We start from the raw sequence: 19,351 nt of genomic DNA on the forward strand, positions 1-19,351 counted from the left end.
CCCGGCGCTCGGGGCGCGGGCGGGCGCGGGGCCGAGCGCGTGGCCGGGCGCGGGCGCGGGCGCGGCCGGCGCCCCCCAGCCGCAGCGCATCACGCTCTCCGCGGCGCACTCGCGCTCGCGCACCGCCCCACGCTCTGCCCCACACGCTGCCCGCTCATCCTGAGATATGCTTCCCTCGTGCTCGCCACTGTCATAACGTTATATGCTTTCCCAAACAACTCACATGTAAATTCTGTATTCAAGTTGTCTGTGTAATTTAAAAGCGTGTTTCTTCATAAAAATAAATACTTACCCGGATCATTTTCTTATTGTGGTAATAACTGTTTCCGGAGCCGTAGTCACCATAACTCTGAAACAAAACAAAAAAGATTAATACTTGTTTTGGAAAAAGCAATCTTAAACAAGAGAATTATTTATAGAAAAAAATTTAAAACAGAGTTTTAAATTAATTGCTAATCCAATATTCAACGAGAAGAGTGTGTTACCTCGGCTTCGGACAATGGGCCGGCAGAAAATGTTTACCTAAACAATCCCAGCCTTCGTATAATTTAATAGAACACAAATACAATAACGCCGTCCCAATTTTAGCAAAGCCTTGTTAATTTTTAGATAAACCACAAAGGTCACTTTGACTGAAGTAAAGTAAAGGCCGTTTATGTAATCACGTTAACTCAAAATAGTATAGGATGGATAAACTGTAACGAAAAATATTTTGAAATTTTAGCTTATCCGTAGTTTTAAAACAGTTACGCTTCATTTTACTAACGTGCAATATTATAGAATGTAGATCGAATTTATTTACAATTTTTCATATTATTATCTGTATAAGTTAAAAAGGTGTACTATGTCATCATATCAGCCAATGTAATATTATAACAAATCCGTTTTAATAAATAAATGAAAACCTTCTCGTGTAAAAGACTAATCAACTCGCTTAATTCAGCGAAAATCCACTGTATTTTCTCAAGAAATTTGTTTAAGTCTTCAACTTGAAGATACTTCCTTCTTCATTTTATATTCAATACCGTAAAACGTGTCGTGTTAAGCGCAGCTTAATACGTACTTTGCATTATTAAACTTTTTAAGTCATTGTAATTTTAAATTAAAAAACAAATAACTTAGCAAGTTAATATAACACTGCAAGTATAATTTTCTCACATTTACCTACCAATTTTTTTAATTCCACGATCTGATCTTGGTTGTCTAGGACAAATATACAAACATTTATTTTTGTTATATAGTTTTTTGTATGGGAACATGATGTATGAAAGTATTATAGTGATTTATTATAGCTTAAACGGTCGGAATATATCTAGCACAACATAAATTAATCTGGATATTTGATAGCAATTGGAACCATAAATAAAAAAATATAGGAAACGTTAACCTCTGTTGAATAAATATTTATTTTTCTCAATAATCGCGAAGCAACGACTGGTATGACAATATCAAGGACCAGAAAAATGAGAGACTTATAAAACTCCCACAATTCATGCTCGTGATTGATAGCGGAGCTCCGGCCTCTCTTTGAATTCGCTGTACGCTGTCGAAAACGTCTATAAATATCAACGGAGCCATCGACATCAATTATAAAATACTAACAGGAAAATAATAAAGAGGCTGTGACCTCCGATATTTGGAGGAGGTTGAGATTACTTATTATATTTTTCACGTTCCAACCAATTTTGAATCTTTCTATAATGTTTTATATTACAAATACACTTGTTGATCATAAGATAAGCCTTGAAGTAAACCCGCTTATTAAGATGTTAATATAAATTTACCGGTACCTTAAGCGACGGCAATTTGCTAGCACCGTGTCAACAGCAATTTACCGGTTATCTTTTTAAAGCTGCCAAGTTCTCCGCAATGTTCCGCTCTTGCAGTAACCCACCGATTAAGTAAATCTCCACCGTGCACAGCTCGCCACTTTGATCGATCGCCTGTCTGATCAATTATACCATTTACTGCTTTATATCTTGAAAATGTATGCACAGTTTTACATTTTACAAAACGTCTTGCTTTTACTGACTGAAATTATTCCGGTTTTAATATTTAAACTATCAAAAGACACTCTAAAGTCAATTGATGACATTGACTAATTTAAATTTTGGAATATTCGTTATAACGTGTTGTAAACATTTATAAAACTACAGGAACACCAAAGTATCAACAGAAGACAACTACCCACATTATTTCACTACGTAAATATACTTTCATTGCTAACATTAACGCTTTTAGTTTCATTCAATTATCGCGACCAACTCTCTAGACGAATATAGTTCTAATTGCATTAGACACTCAACTGCTATTTGCGGGTTTCTAACACATTGTCTATGGACAAGATACATTTAAATTTAGTTTGTGTTAAGTAAATCTACGTAGATTTGAAATCGTTAATACAATCAGTTAATACATATAATTATTTAAATTGAACTTCTTAAAAACTAAATAAAAATCTTGAAATCCGAAAACATTTTCATAAAAATTACATAATGTAAAGAGCACCAAAACAGCAATGACCGTAAGGCTATATGTATAACGTTTTTATTTATATGTGAGTTAAGAATTAAAATAAAAATAAATACTGCTTCTAACATTTACAAGTCTTCCATATTGCTCTTTTAAATGATTTAAAAATGTTAATTTTAAATCTCGATTCCATGTTCCTTAACGAGTAAAGGGCCAGCTTGTACGTCGGGCAGCGCGCGGTGGTTACGGACAAGCGTTGAATTGGTTCCATCAATCACGACAGGGCCGTCCGCAGCAGGGCTTTAATGGGCAAGCGTTAATCTTCCATTTTCATTGTGCTTTCGCCTCACAGTATTCTATAGACGGATGATTTCCTAGAAATCGATATTATATTTCAACGTCTTTGAACTGCATTTGATGCTTCTAGAGAAGATTTACTTTGAGATTTTGAAATAGGATATTACAATTTATTCTGCAAAGAAAAGTCTAAAGAATGAGATAAGCAAACAACAAAGAGGCAACATGGGAAAGATAAGTAACATATTTTGAATAACACTTAAAAGTTTTTAAAGAAATATTAGACCTTAAAATTAAAAATAAGAGTAATCCGGATTTCTTATATTTTAACTCTATATAAACAAAACAAAGAAATGACGCTGAGAAACAAGAATAATTAAGCGAAGGCTATGATTTCGGGTGGGTCGCATTTGCATAGCAGTAAATTTCGTTAAAATTCAGAGCCCATCCCGGTTTCAGTTTAACTGTCGTTGTTGTCTTAATGGCCACCGCCGCGCTAAATCTCAGCGGCTTTAGCGGCCCCGCAACATCCAAATTGGTTACTCCTTGTCGTTAGCTTATCTCCTTACCTAATGTGCACACTTTACTTGAACATAGTTTGATTGTTTTCGGAACGAATTTTGATTAGAGTTATTGGGATCACGGAGCTGTATAAGCGGCGATTAGTACTAAGGATTCTAATCTATTTCCGCAGAAACGAAAGCTTTATGTCAAGCGCACTAAATCATATTTGATTACGATAAACATAAAGAATAGTATACATTTTAGACTATTTTTTAAGAGTAAAAAATGATTTATTTGCATAGTGAGAAAGACAACTAGAATGTAAGAAGTAATCATGCAACTTCTTTAGTTTATTAGCTTAAAAATATAAATTCAGACGATAAAATAAATGTTTAAAAATAAGCGCTCGCATATTTTGTGAATTTCGTGGCCCTACAAATGGTTCAACTGAGTGGCGACTCAAGTTTACTCGTCCAAAGTAATGAGTCCACTTCCTGAATTATATTCATTTTATTACCAAATAAATTTTTTGTCATCCGAATTAGCTTACCAAGAATAAAACATAATGGAAATAGCGAGAAATTCAACTAAAACATTGGATTGTTAAAGTGTTTTTAATCACTACAAACATTTATATGTAATCACTATTGAAGGATATGATACCTGGCTTTTTAATAAATACCTTCAAAAGCTGTAATTTTCTAATGAAATCTTTATAAGAAGCAGAGTAATTTAAGAGTATCCCCAAACTTCGGTGATCTGTAATACTTAACGTTGTAAACAAGTTTGCACATGTGATAAACTTTACAAATACGCCTGTCGAACCTCCATGTGACATAAACTGACAAAACATGGGTTAAACAAATTAAACACAGTTTATGTTTACTCAGCATTGAAAAAATTTGAATTAACCAAAACATAACTAGGATTTTTGTAATGAATAATTTTTGTTTGAAATTTCCTACTTGTGTTTGCATCTAACGTAGCCCTTAAAATTATATTTCCTATAAAATACGAAAAAATACAATTGAGATAACGATCATGTTAAAATTTATTACTACCCTTTTACACAGGTATCCACACAGATATCTTATTAAGGCAAGTAAAAGAAACAAACGTGAGAATAGCCGATTACGATATATTATTTAATCAAACATTTTAGAACGAAACAAGATAAAACCCCGAGAGGCGCAACGCAATAAAATAGGAGATGAAAGAGTAAGCTCACAATACACATAAAACTAATTTGGTAAAGCCACTTTGAGCCCTACTGACCCTTGGAAGTTTACGCGTGAACACACAAACTAATATAACCTTGATTCTATGATATTCGTATGTATAACATCCTTATTTTAATACTGTTTCTTTCCAGCAGCTTTCTAAGAAACATAATAAACAACTAAACACTTGATATATTTTTGGTTAGATTTCTTTTGTTACACATATATTTTGTAGGTTTTTTTTGCAGTATAACCATGTGCCAGACGTAGCTTTAATACGAAAGCAAATGAAAGAAATCGAGTTATGAAAACTTAGGGAGGGCAAAAACCCGATATCAGTTTTTTCCCAACGAAAAACAATTCAAACCAAAATTTTACAGTGTTATTGTTATTTGTTATCATAAGTCTGATATTTCAATAATGTAAGGGAACAATTTTGGTGAAAGTTGTAATTCGTGTATTGAAATTTATGTTCTCTTAGAATTTCTAATTTCGTTTAATACATAATTAATTGCCTCTTTATACGGAGTGGAAGCTTGTTTCAGAACGGCAAATAAAAATGTTTAACAAAATAAGAAATAGATGGAGTTTTCGCAAGCGGAAATAAGCTTAATTTTGTTGTTAAAAGTAGGTATTATGGATTTTTTTTAATAAAAATCAAATGCCAATAAGATATGAACCTTTTATTGGAAAATCATGTAAATGCTTTTAGACTACGAGTATTACATTTCTTATGAAACATTTTTTAAAATGAAAGATATTTGATCTTATTATGGAATTATCTAATTATTTGCTACATCAGCAGTGATTCCCGAAAGAAGAACTTTTCATATAAAATCTCAAGTTATGTAAACAACTTAGTCGGAGAAACTTAATCGAAACAATTAAAATTTTCCGCTGAACTTTTCTGAATTTTTTAATAACGTTAATAAAGCTTCAAAATAGACGTGTAGGCAAATTCTTTAGAAACGCAAATCCGTTTAGCTACATTGATTTCTCAATAAAATATTGTATTTCATCTAATTTTTTCACATATTTATTTTACAGTCTAATCTTTTACCACGTAATTTACATGCTTTATAACGTAACTTAGATAAGTTGGAGTAGACTCATAAGTTATAAAAAATCCGAGCTGTAATATACGGATCATTCCATCCCAGATACATTTAAATAAATACAGAAAAATCTATTTATCTTATTCTCCCAAGGAACAGGTGTTGACCGGCCTCGGTGTGTCGTTTCTCAGTGTCGCTTTTTTCTTAATCATTAGGAGAAACTTTCCCACCTATCACTATACAGGGAAATACATTATAACAGTGAAATTTTACGGCGTGTGGCACATCTCTCGAAAATAATTTGTGTATTTTAGTTAGCGAAAAGTAATTAGGCCGATTAATTATTTTAATTTGAAATTAGGCAATTATCAAAGACTAATTAAACGCCCATAAACTTTCTATCGGAGTAAGCAGAGATTACAGACTATATTTTTGCATAGTCCTTTGACTTGTTTCACCTCGCAAGCTATAATCGCATGTAATTAATGATTTAATTGCAAGGTAGAAGATAATAAAATAAGAAAAAAGAATTAATAGAAGATATTATCATCCTTACTACGCTAATAATCACGTTATTATAATATTGCGGTTCATTTGAATCATGGTTTCATAAAAACAAATACATAGATTGTTCAATAGAGACTCCAAGATCATGAAGATCAAAAAGACAAAGAAAAAATTTCAGTATCATTTATCGTTCCGTATAAAAAAAAACTAAAAAAGCAATATATAAATTGTTACTGGCCACGTATAACAGTACTTTCAAACGGTAAAAATTGTGTGTGAATAATAAAATCCCTGCGCCTAATTAACCGAGACCATTACCCACATCGGAATGATCACGCGTGATGGCGAACGAGCCAGAATCGTACGAAATCGAACGAGCAAGGACTGCGCTGAACGAGCACAATTTATCATTGTAGCATCGAAAAAAGTCTATTGATTCGTACATGAAATGAAATTTTATTTTTAAAACACCAATCGTGCGAAAATAACGATACAATCAAGAACAGACAAGCGCGTGCGGGAGTTGTTCCGCAAATAAGCGGGTTTGGTATTACAATATTTATTGTAACTATAAATCTGACTATTCTCGGGGTGTTTAAACTCAAAAGAAATTAATGCCCATTCCCAAGTAGCAATACTTCAAGTAGTAACTACATATTTCGTCAATCACCAACAGTGGATTTATAAATATAAAACTAGTAAGGTAGTTTAAGACATGCCTTATTTTAGAATACGGTTTTAATTCATATTATATTGCAGCTTTATAAATGAAATTTATGTAATTCTTAACTTTAAAAATAACATAAACGCTTTGCTGTGATCTCGTGGGATGTTTATTTTGCTCTTGTAGAGTTGAATTGAGGTTGAACGACGATCTGAATAGATATCGATTAGTCCTTTTTGAATTCTCGCCGCGTTTCTTGCGACACAACACACAGAAGATACTAACATTTATTTATAAGGATTTTCATATTTTTTATTATAAAACAAGGTATATTTTATCTACTATTATATTGTTACATGTCGTATGCCATCTATAATATCTTATCATATTACAAGAGACGTTTATGTACCTGATATATTCTTCAATAGTTTTAGGTATGTGTATGTATATAGTTATCTATACTTTAATACTATATTAAAAAAAAGGAAAGATTTGTATTTTTATATGTATTTGATTTACGCAAAAACACTGGGCCGATTTTAACAATTCTTTCACCATTAGAAAGGAATTTATCTTTGAGTATCATAGGCTATATCTTATTATATTACTTTTTTCACTTATTATCACAACGGATAAAGAATCGTTATAGTCTAATGAACTAAGCAAACAAATTTTCGTAAGTAAGAATCAAAACACTACTTTGAAGTTTGCGATTTATGACACTCCTTTGTCTTTTTAGATTAGAAAACTTATAAGTTACGTCCACAAATAGAAAGAATATGGTAATGAAAATCGAAAATCTTACAATTAACATTATTGTTTATTATAAAATTAAACACACAAATAGAAATAAAAATAAACTTTTACAACGTTGATCTAAATCTCTTACTGCAGAAGTGTGTATTATTAAAACTATCAGGAGGCAATAAACGGCTTACTACAATAAAAAGTTATAAAAATTGCGACTTTATCTTGCAGATTTCATTCAGTGAGCTCTTAATGCTGAATCGAAACTGAGCTAAGCTTTCATTTTGCAAAACATGAAAAGCGAAGTTTTAACATTTTTGGGATAAATCATCCTAATAAATCATTTATCAGTTCATCATCCTGTACAACTATATTAAATATTTCTCAAAGATACATAATGAATTTTGGAATTTTGAATGTACGTAATGAACTGGCATTACAGTTATGAAAATTACTAAAATAAAACTTTAAAATCGTCTCTGACATCTCCAACAAAGTTTATGTAAAGTTGCAAATCACTTTTGTAATTTTCATCAAAGTTGGGTAAATAAATTTCGCTAGTTGTAAAAACTACATGTATTTTCCATTTAAAGTTTCGGTGAATTAGGTAATATTAAAATGAACAGTCCTCATTTTGCAGATAATCTTTCTACGAGTTCTCGCAATGGCGCGTTACAAATTTTTGAAGTTATTTAATGTACTAATTTAAAAGAAATTTATGTTTTAAACATACTTATATTGTCAAAATAACTACGTGGATTTGATGATAAAGATTGTTTTAAGCTATGTTATTAACATTATTCATAAACGGATCAAAATCACGAACTTATATACAAGTTTCTAACCAACAACTCACCATCACATTTAGATTCTTATCATTCTATTGCATTTTACCCTACTTCGGCATGTTGCCCTTACACACTCTCTCTTATCTCAATTTGTTCGATCGAGATTTTGACTACGAGGTAAAAGAATCTTTGTTTCCCAAGAACATAACATAAATATCCCTCAAGAGGAAATGAATAGTAAAACTAAGGTAAACCACGCATAATATAATGCTCTCTACAATTCAAAGGTAACAAGATAAATCTTACTTTCCTTCACAATATTACGAAGCTCGAAATATAAACACTTACAAAGTACGAACAGATTAAATTTCCCGTTAATGTTTCATGATTCCAAATTAAAATGTATATTTTTAGAAATTCTCCGTTTGCACTGAAATATATCATACTTAATAACTTCGAGGTTAGCTTTCAACAACTTGGATTCTGGCGTTTTAATAACATACATAAGAGAAAATGAATAAGCGCTAGTAAAATAAAAAGTTAGTATGCTTTTGGTATATGAATGTTCTCAAATATTGTTTTTGAAAACATATTAAACGCGAGATATCCTTCGCGTCAAGATCGTCTCGTTGGAATTTTCCGATTTATCGACGTCTTTGTGAATACAAGAACGCTATTCAGAACGCCGCAGTGGAATCTACTTTTAATGATCGGTCGATATGTCGCAAGCGTTATCCTCGGATACCAGACGATGAGCAAAGCAGATTTTTGTTTTATAACCCTGCTTTATTTCATTTACTAGCAGACTTAAAACATACCTTTAGTAGTAGGAACAAAATGGTTCTTACAACGTTAAAGTGGCAACACTGTAAATATAACTAGATAATGTCAAATTATTCTTAATACACAGTTTATAAACGCAGTATTTGTCTTCAATTAATTTATTTAATTTTGAGTAAGTAAGAGAATGAAATAGAACATTAAAGTAATACGATTTACACATTACGCTTAAAGTAATTAAGATCGAATGACGACTTTCATTAATACTGCCATATTCCTTCCTTTCAACACTGTAAAATAATACTAAACATAAAATGTTATAATTTAGAGCGTCGGTGGCTCAGTGGTTAAGGCACTAGACTTGTAATCTACTGGTATTGGGTTCGAATCCCGCCGTGTACCAATGTGGTCTTTGATTTTTACCAATTTTCATATGTACATAATTTACCCGACGTTCTTACGGTGAAGGAAAACATCGTGATGCAACCTGCACATATCGGCGAAGAAGTTTAAAGATATGTGTGAAGTCAACCAACCCGCACTTGGTTGACTATGGCCTAGTCACCCTAACTTTAGGGTAGGCTCCGAGCCCCTCGGAGGGGACGTATAGTGAGCTGGTGATGATGATGATGATGATAAAATATTATGAAACATGTTATTAAATAGAAAGGGAGTAATTGTAAATTTTTGTTGATGATAAAAATCTTTACACTTCGAAGTCTTAAAAATTGATTCTGGGAACTCCTACTTTTTTGGTAGCATAATTTTGTGTGGCAACTCCGTTGAAAATGATGATACTACTATCAATATTCCTATAAAGAGCGTGCACACTTCTGACTAAACTATCGCACAAGTGTTTAGTTGCACTTCGATTGTTATGAGCTCATACTACTCGATTTTGTGTCGTGTAATTAAGCAGTTGAAGATCAATCGCGCAACTGTTGTGCGATAATTTAGTCATAGGTGTGCGCCCGCTCTTAAAATAAGACTTGTTTTTTGTTTCATATAATGGAGCAACTAGATTAAAGAGAATCTTCTTTACCTGCGATGAAAGCCGATTATAGAGGTCTATCTAGTCTTGTATCGATTATTCACGAGTCCGCATCGAGAAGTCCGTTTGAGAGTTTCTGTTCAAACCATTCAATTAGAAATACACGCCATTCAATACCGATTCGCCTCTAGTTAGCAAAGACATTTGACTTCAATTACAATTGAATTTTGTTTTCTCATTTAACGACTATAAACGACTTTTGGCTCAATATTTTGTTGAATTTCAATTTCACTTGTTTTTTGTCAGTCAGCCCTATTAGGTTTAAATGTTTTAGTGAAAATTAAGTAAAAAAAAAAACTTTTTATTTGAAGTAAAAATACCATTTGCTAGAAATATGTTAGTGATTGTTGCAATTATACAACTAAAACTGGAAAGGAAAATTTCATTTTATTTAGTAAAAAAAATTGTTCAGTCGTATTTTTAGCGTGTTATGGTTTTAATATAAAACGGCAAGTCATTATTTTATTAGGGCCATAAGTTGTACAAAATTGTCCGTAGTGACCCTCATAAATTTTTATGTTAGAGATTTCCGATAAATCAATGTCATCATGTCTTGATGTAACCACATTCCTACAAACTTCAGCATGTTTAGAGCGGGCGCACACCTTTCACTAAACTATCGCACATCGTCAATTGTATTTTAGTCTTCTTTACATATACATTTTTCTTTAGAAACTTATTATCAATATGATGAAAAAGATTCGCTTTAAATTAAAAAATCGAACGCGGCATGCGCTGCCATAACAAGGACAAAAACACGTCAAAAACGTAATAAAAAAAGACAAAGTCATAAAACACATTTGACCCTAAGCTTCCTCTTAGAATATCGTATTAAAGTTTTATCATTTTTTTTCGCAACGTTTAAAAGGCATACATGAAAATATACAGACGAATTAAGTACCTTTTTATTTTAGGAAGTCGGTCAAAAAAAGGAACATTGCATATAACAGTAACATAATAACGATGTCATCTAAGATATCCCTACGCGGCAATGCGCTCGTGCCTTAGTTCATTACATGGTACGTTTGTTGGCTGTAATTAACTAACGACGCTCATCATTAATGCCTGAACTGTCCAAGTTGCATTTCTTTCGAAAAAACCCATTTTACCGTTTTGCAAATACTTTTTATTACAAGGTACGTTAGTTATGAGTGTAGAAGGGTACACCGGTAGTGGACCTAGAACAAAATGGATGGATTGTGTGAAAGGTGATATTGATAGAGATGACGTGTGATAGAGTTATGTGGAGGACAAAAACCTATCGCACTGTCCCTACAGGAGTAGTATACGGAGGAAGATGAAGATGATAAACATAATAAATAAAGTTTTTAAAATTCATGCGTAACGTAGTAAGTAAAGTAAGCCAAATGTAAGGGCGAATAACTCAACAAAGCTATTATTTGTAGTATTCATAATAGCAGTCAAAAGTAATCAAATCCATAATTTATTTTAAAAGATAAATGAGTTGTACATTTTTAATAAGATCCTAATTGTATTGAAATGAATCCATTAAAAGCGGTGACTTTGTGTTAGAGTTGAATTTGCATGACAAAATATTTAAAGTAGTTAAAGGCTTCTGTGAAGGTAAATTTGTAAAGTACTTTGAATAGACCTTTTACGGTTGATAAAGTTGATTACATTTGTCACTAATGGTGTTCGGGAAACAAAGAATGAGTACATTGTTACATTTTTTTTGTTACTAAAGTTTTATTATATGTAAATATGATTGTTTTTTTAATACTCACTATCAATATTTTGTACTTTATGTAATTACTAGCTTTCGCTCACGACTCAGTCCGCGTGGAATTAAAAAAGAAACAAAAGTTATAAGCCTATGCATTCTTCCAAACTATCATCTACATCTATACCAAATTTCATCGAAATCCGTTAAGCCGTGGCCACAAACTCTAACAAACATCCATTCATCTAAACATTCGCATTAATAATATTGATAAGATTGTAAGATATATCCATTTCTACTAAAACGAAAGCTTTACCACTCATTTTTTTCATTTAAATTAGAAACATAATGCGCAAACTATAACATGAAAGGTTTTATTACTTCTCGCAACGAGACTTCACGTTCATTCCAGCAATAAGAATCCTATTACAAGGCGAAGGTATGTAATATTCAGCGTATATAGATCCATTAGGATGTTCAAACCCTTAATGAGCACTAAGCGGTGGATACCGCAGACCAACGGTTAATTAATTATCTGCTCGCATATCTCAAGATGGCTGCACAACGTGTTACGCGAAACATAATCTCACTAATATTATAAATGCGAAACTTTAGATGGATGGATGGATATATGTTTGTTAGAGTGTATTGCCCAAACGGCTGGACGGGTACCGATGAAATTCGGCATAGACGTAGAGGATAGTCTAGAAGAACACATGGGCTTTTGTTTTTTATTTACTTTCACGCAGACAGAGTTGCGGGCTTAGGCTAGTAAAGAATGTAGGCATCAGTAACATCTACAAACATTTAAAAAAAATATGATATTGTTTAAGAGAAACAAAGCATGAAAGCGGCAAAATTATATATTTACGCTACTTACTTATTCTTTTAAAGATATATTACATTGAAAAAAATATATCGTTTTATTTTTAAAAATTAATATGTAGCTAACGTAGTGATAAATATGAAACCGATCAGCCGTTACAACTGAAATAAATATCGTACGTGGTAATAGCTTGAAGCGAACTAATGTTTTAAAGATGACAATTTATGGTTATTTGTTAGCAATAAACTGCCTCTTATCAAAACAGCTCAAAATTCTAAATTCTTTTATTTTAAGTTATAAATAAATGTTTCTACACTACAATATACATCATTACAGATAAATTCCGACTAATCAAGAAAGATCAAAGTGAAACCAACAAACCGTAGCTAATCGATGTAACCGGCGCATGAAGTGAACAGGTCAGGTGTAAAGTTCAAGAAACAATCACCAAATACCTGTCGGCGTGCATAATTCATGCGATTCCATTAGGCACCTGTTGCTACTCTAGCTGTCAAAGCACGTCGTTGCTGTCTACACATGCATTTAATAGACGTTTAGATAATACTCCTGACGTAAATAAGCCATGTAAAGTGCTATGCTTCTACTTTGGACTTCTATTAAATTAAATGTCAATGAATTACTTTAAAACTTCTGAAAAGAAAATAACTGTGTTATAGGCCTATAATTTCAAATCTTGTTTTGTTTGTAATTCAAAACTTCATAGCTAACATACGATATATTTTTATTTTATTGTTTTGTGAATTGTAAAACCCAATACTCTATTACATAATTGTCTTTGTCAAAGAATTTTCAGGTGAATAGTTAAAAAGACATTAGGGATTAGGTACATTCTCTTATCTACCTAAATAGATCAAAGCAATTTGTATTCGTCCCTTTTTACTGGACCCTTAATGAAACCGCAGCCGTGGGTAAGGTCCACTATCATAATTTGTAAAGAGCCAAAAACCATTTTAAACTATTCATTACTGAAATTAAATTAAAATAATACACATTAATTTCGCCTGTACAAAAATTAACGTATATAATAATAATTTTAATTAGTAAACATTTCTACTAATGTTTTGTTTAATATTATACATATATTTCAAAGCTTATGGTTATAACTTTCACGAAGCGTATTCAACTTTTATAAAGTTAAGTTTCCAATAAATGTATCCGACATGTTAATTTTAAGGGTGATTTTTTCTTAAAACATTCTTAAAACATGACCGAGATGTCGAAAGATAGTTATTTGGAGGACGAAAACCCTTTGCGCCAACCCTACGGGAGTAGAATAAGGGGAGATGATGACGATGATGATGATACACATTCACAAATAAAATGTAGCTATGATAATATTTGTGTTTTTTAATTGTTTTAGCGACCACTAGTAACAAAAGTGTGTAACATACTCTAGAGTAAAATCAGCGGCCAACAAGTTTATTTTACCAATATAAAGTCAACAAATAGTTTACAAAAGGTTACAATATTATGCGAATGCTCTTAAGTGAAGTAATATTTAATACGAACGAACGGGACTGTAAGGACAAGGTGCGTGCGATTATGGTTCTCCACAATTTCCTACGTACATTTGTACTACTGAATATTAACTATGCAAAATGTCGCTATGGGAATTTAAGCTGACACTACTTGCCTAATTCAGAGTTTCATAGAATAATAACACAGGTATAATTGTTGTAGCGAAAACGTCAAGACGCTATTTCACGGGAAATAACTGTTTCTAAATAGTAATATAATGTTTATTAACATATGGCGTAAAAGTATAATTGGTTCGAGATCATTAATACTAAAACAACACACAGATACTTTCAGCAACTAAAAGTAAATGTACTACAGAATTACCTAGTACTTTTCGTATAATTTAAAAAGTTTGCCAATTATTTGCGTGCGGCGCAACGAATGTGAACAAACAGACTGGATACGTGATCAGAATATTTAGGACGAATAACTTTTAGGTTCGGAAAAAGAAACGTCCAAACCTATTTCCTTTATAATATAAAAGTAATGGTTTTTATTTGATATTGTTTTATCCCAAACAAAAAGTTTTGAACGCAAATATTACTTTGATCGATAAAACCTATACTTAGTCATTTTTTACATTTAGTTAGCAACATTAAGTAATTAACGAAACTGTTTAATGTCTATACGCTGCAGAAGGTAAAATAAATAGGATTAGGTGTCTACATTTATTCAAAATTCAATATACATTTTACACATTCTGGGTTCAAAGATATCCAACCCTCATTCATGATTTATCTACAAACGGCGACCGAATGGTTGCAGTACACTGATGTATTCGTGAATTCTTTTCATCCATTTATTTTGGCAATTCACTCTTTAACACCTTCTTACAGTCCGCTACACGGCCTGAATAAAATAACAGAACGAAAACCCATGAGCGAAGATTCAATGCTAAAACAAGTGGCCTGAATACTGATAAAGCTTTATTACCAATAACGAGCTTATCCGAATCCCATTTAGCCTTCACATTTTATAAATTGCCAAAGCATTCAAAGGAAATGGATTCGTTAAATGTTGGCATATTTACTTAAAACATACACAGTGATTTATAAAACATTTTTTTTTTACTTTTATTTTTGTAACGATGGTTTATTTATCAAATAATTTATTCATTCTTTAAAATACTAACTGAATTTATTAAAGCATCATTTTCGTAAAACAAACATATCAGATTACACGAGGCCAGTAAAATCTCAAGATACGGCATGCGATATACGACTAACTTTCACACGAAATTAAATTTACCGCCTCATGAGTCGATTTATTTGGGGGTAATGTTCTGGGTTTCGTTTGCAGATAAGAGCCTCGATGCGTATACCTACATCGACGCTTCTACTGATGAAAACTTCAAGCTCCCTCGGGCGTTCTCTCTTTTATTTCTCAAAGTTGTAAAAAGTAATGAGATATTTTATCTCTGAGGCTGGTTTTTCCATTGTACGAAGTTTGCTTAAGAAATCGTAGGTCTCCCTCCGAAATCGTAAGATTTCAATCTACGATTACATTAGAATATTGTACGGTGGAATTTTATTGCCATCATCAAAGTCCGGGCCATTTGTTGAACACGAAAAGAAATTGGAGATGATTTTTAACCTCTTAAGCGGAATTAACGTTTTTTATATTAACATGGTAGATTATGTCAACTAATCGCATTCGTTAATGTTTTCTAAATAAAAAGTATTATAAATCTATAGCCATACATTTAAGAATACAAGTAGAGAAAAGAATAATATGCTGTTATATTATCTTCTGTCTTCGCCTTTTCCCAGTTAATTGGGGTCGGCCTTCCTTGTCCATAGTGTCCAGACAGCACGAATCTTAGAGGCTTGTTAGAATGCCTATATATAATATAAGGCATTATTTATATGAGGGTTATACATACTGCACGTTAGTAATATCAACGATGGATTGTAAAATTAAGATAAATTGGAAAATGCTTCGTCGTTCTAAATATATACAGTAAAATATACAAATCTTACTTTAAATTTTTGTATCGCCTATGCTTTGCAACATATTTTCAGCTCTGAATTTAAATAGTAATTTTAAGTACAAATAAAAATCCAACTTTACTTTTATACTTCTTCTATAAATGTAGAGCATTTAAATAAATTATAATCTACATTTTCACATTAAATTGAATTTTATTTTTTTAAATGCCATTTTTATTAAAAATAAGTGTTTAAATTATGCATTTGTGTTAAACTTGTAGAACAAAAAATCTAAGTATTTATTTTGTATAGAAAAATGTAACTTTTCATTTTTCTAGCTAGTGAAATACGAAAAAAACCAAAAGACATATCAAAGGAAAACTTTATGCTGAAGAAGTTTTAGAACTTTAAAGTACAATTTTTTGAGTCCTACTTACAACGTCAAAGAGCTAAAGACCAAGTTAGTACCTATATTTTTATGAATTATTTATTCAAAACAGTAAAATCAACAGAACCTAACAACTATTTTATATAAGTATAGTAACACGTAATATATACAAACTTGAAGTGTAACTTTGTGATAAAAATTCGAAAAGTCATAAAATAAATTATCGTACGAAATCCATAAATAAAAGTGAAAAATGTGCAACCCCTGAGGCTTTGCAATTCGACGCCCGCCACAGGCTATCATTTCATTCCGACATAGGACACGAACATAAATTTTATATATATCCTCATATATGTTTTTTTCACCCACGCAGCCATAGTTACATACATAAATAGTAAATATGTACGTATTATATAATAATATTTGTGAGGTTTTTTTGATTGTAAAACATTTTTTTTTTCATCTTTCCCTTCGATTCCTCTTCCTTTCGATTTTAAGCAAACAAAATTGAAAATTACTGTTGATTATTTACACGACAGTAAATTTTCTTACTTAATAAATAATTTTGTACCCAAATATACGTGATTTTGAAATGAATAATAACATTCCTTCCAAAACCAAATAGCTGTTTCCGTCTGTTTACCAACTTACACATCCATTCCAAAATAAGAAAGTATCATGCATTTGATAATAGAAGTTATAAACTAAATGAAAATTAAATGTCACTAATGAAAATGAATAATTTCGTAACAAGTCGTAGCTCGCAATTTTGTAGCCCGTAGCATCGTAGCATCGTAGTTCTTAAACCCGTAGCAATTTACAGAACAGCTCTCCTCGCTTTAGTTGTTTTCGATATGTTTATTATTACATTTTGTAACCAAATATTTAATTCCAATGACATTTAACAACAACTTATTTTAGTGATGTTTTTTAATTTGAATACAATTTGTATAAAAGACACATACATAAGAAAGAAACCGGTTCAAGTTATAGGTAATTGATGAAGAATTCGAATGTTCAACAAGAGATAAAGACATCCATCGCTGCCACACTCGCTACCTCTAATATAACGCATCCATCCACATCCGCCTCCACATGACCCTTACCGTACGTCATAAATTTTATCACTTCGATGAGCGGACGCTGCAAAGATCTCTTTTCGGTTTCACTATCTGCAGAATTAACGAGCCGTAAACTCGTGAGCAACTTTCCAAAGGTTCGTTTTTAAGTCACAGCTCTTATCACTATCAATATTTTAACACATAATAATTTATTCCCAAAAACAACGCCACATACCACATCTTTTATACATAATTATTTAAAAATCCTCTGATTCTTATTCAAACTTTAATAACTTTTTTTAATTATCTGTAAATCTATATAATTTTAACGTCTTTAAATTCATTCAGATTCAATAAGGGAAAGTTTATAGCACTGGAGCAATTCCGGTAGTTACTTTAGTTTGTCGTGGTGTTGACGCGCGATGCGTCTGAAATGTCAAACGATGCGGTGATCGGGAAGCGTGTGTAGGTCGCGCGGCGAGCAGGCGCTCGGCTGGCGGCCAGCTGCGGACTGCGCGGGCCGCGTCCGCTGCGCTCGCGAGGCCGCTGCCGCCCCCGCCCCGCGCCGCGCCGCCCGCGCACGCGCCCGCCCGAGATCGATACACCCCGCCCCAACCACCGGCGCGCCCGAAGGGGGCGACCGACCCACACACGCATTCGTCGCGACTCCAACTCTTAAGGCACGCCAGCTCGTCTTCAGCTTTTTTAATACCATAGGTCACCTTGTCGCTGAAAATCACATAAGCAAATGTTGATTTAAAAAAAAAACAGTGCAATGGCCACCAATATACTAAGTTCTATGTAATATAAGTATTATACACATGCGTATACTTATTCACTTTTAACTACCATAAACCATAACATTGTCAATATTTCTGTAAAATTAACAGTAAAAAAAAATTATAGCGTTTGTAACTCTGTCAACCTTCTTTTTTTACGTTTCATTGGCACCAATAAACTTGCTTTGTCACGGGGTCATACACTTTAATAGGTCGTAGGAAAATAAATTCTGGACGTAGTCACATCTGTAAAATTCCTTTTACATTTGGTGTAAGTGTTTCCCATAGACTTTGGAGCGACACCAACTTCAGATGCCCATAGGCTATTATCTCGTCAGCTTCTTACGCCTTTACTATTTTGGAGAATCTCTCGTGTGAATATATTTCCTTCGCTTTAGATTTTTACTCCTTCAAAATATGCACAAGCAGATATTTCTGAAACCATAATGACATTTTTTTCTAAACATATCGAACATTTCGATATACCTATTTGTTTATCTTATAAACTTCGCAATAAAGAGCTATATTTTGTTCTTTATTACATTATCCAGATGAGTACCTTAACTAATTAATACATTGTAGTAAACACTGAAACTAGTCGCTGCAAAATTAAATAAGGTTACCATTTTGCCTCACATCTTCCGCTCCGTACCCACGTGGATACGGACAAAAACCAACAAAGTCGATTATAACGGCTGCTTTATTAAATCCGTTTATTACATGCATTTACTAAATTTAATATGATTTTAAAAACATAAAGGATATTTTTTGCACTGTTGCTTTACATTTATGTCAATTTAAACAAACATTGTAAAAGAAATATGGTTAAAAGTCACGAATCAACATTTAATTTGCCACTACGATTTTTAGGGACGATAATAATCTATTTTCCTCTTTAGATTGTATTAAGATGTAAAATTTGTGTTGTGAAAAAGACTTAATTCGTCAATCAGAATCATAGACTTAATAGAAACTGTAAAATTTCAGATAATTAATTACGTTTTGTTATGTTTTTCAACATTTAAGAAACTATTAAGCGAGAAATGTCCACTGAGTATAATAAT

The 19,351-nt window shown here is 32.3% G+C and overlaps 1 long non-coding RNA gene across 1 annotated transcript; it reads right to left on the reverse strand.

The window, feature by feature from the left end:
• Positions 1–53: 53 nt before the first annotated feature.
• On the reverse strand, positions 54–18,001 carry LOC106099572. Its single transcript, XR_001225390.1, has 3 exons — positions 17,554–18,001; positions 293–349; positions 54–187 (listed from the first exon to the last, which is right to left on the reverse strand). It is a non-coding gene; the product is annotated as an uncharacterized LOC106099572 (long non-coding RNA).
• Between the last annotated feature and the right edge of the window lie 1,350 nt (positions 18,002–19,351).

Source organism: Papilio polytes, unplaced genomic scaffold (assembly GCF_000836215.1).
Source record: "Papilio polytes unplaced genomic scaffold, Ppol_1.0 DF824102.1, whole genome shotgun sequence".
Classification (NCBI taxonomy): Eukaryota; Metazoa; Arthropoda; class Insecta; order Lepidoptera; family Papilionidae; genus Papilio; species Papilio polytes.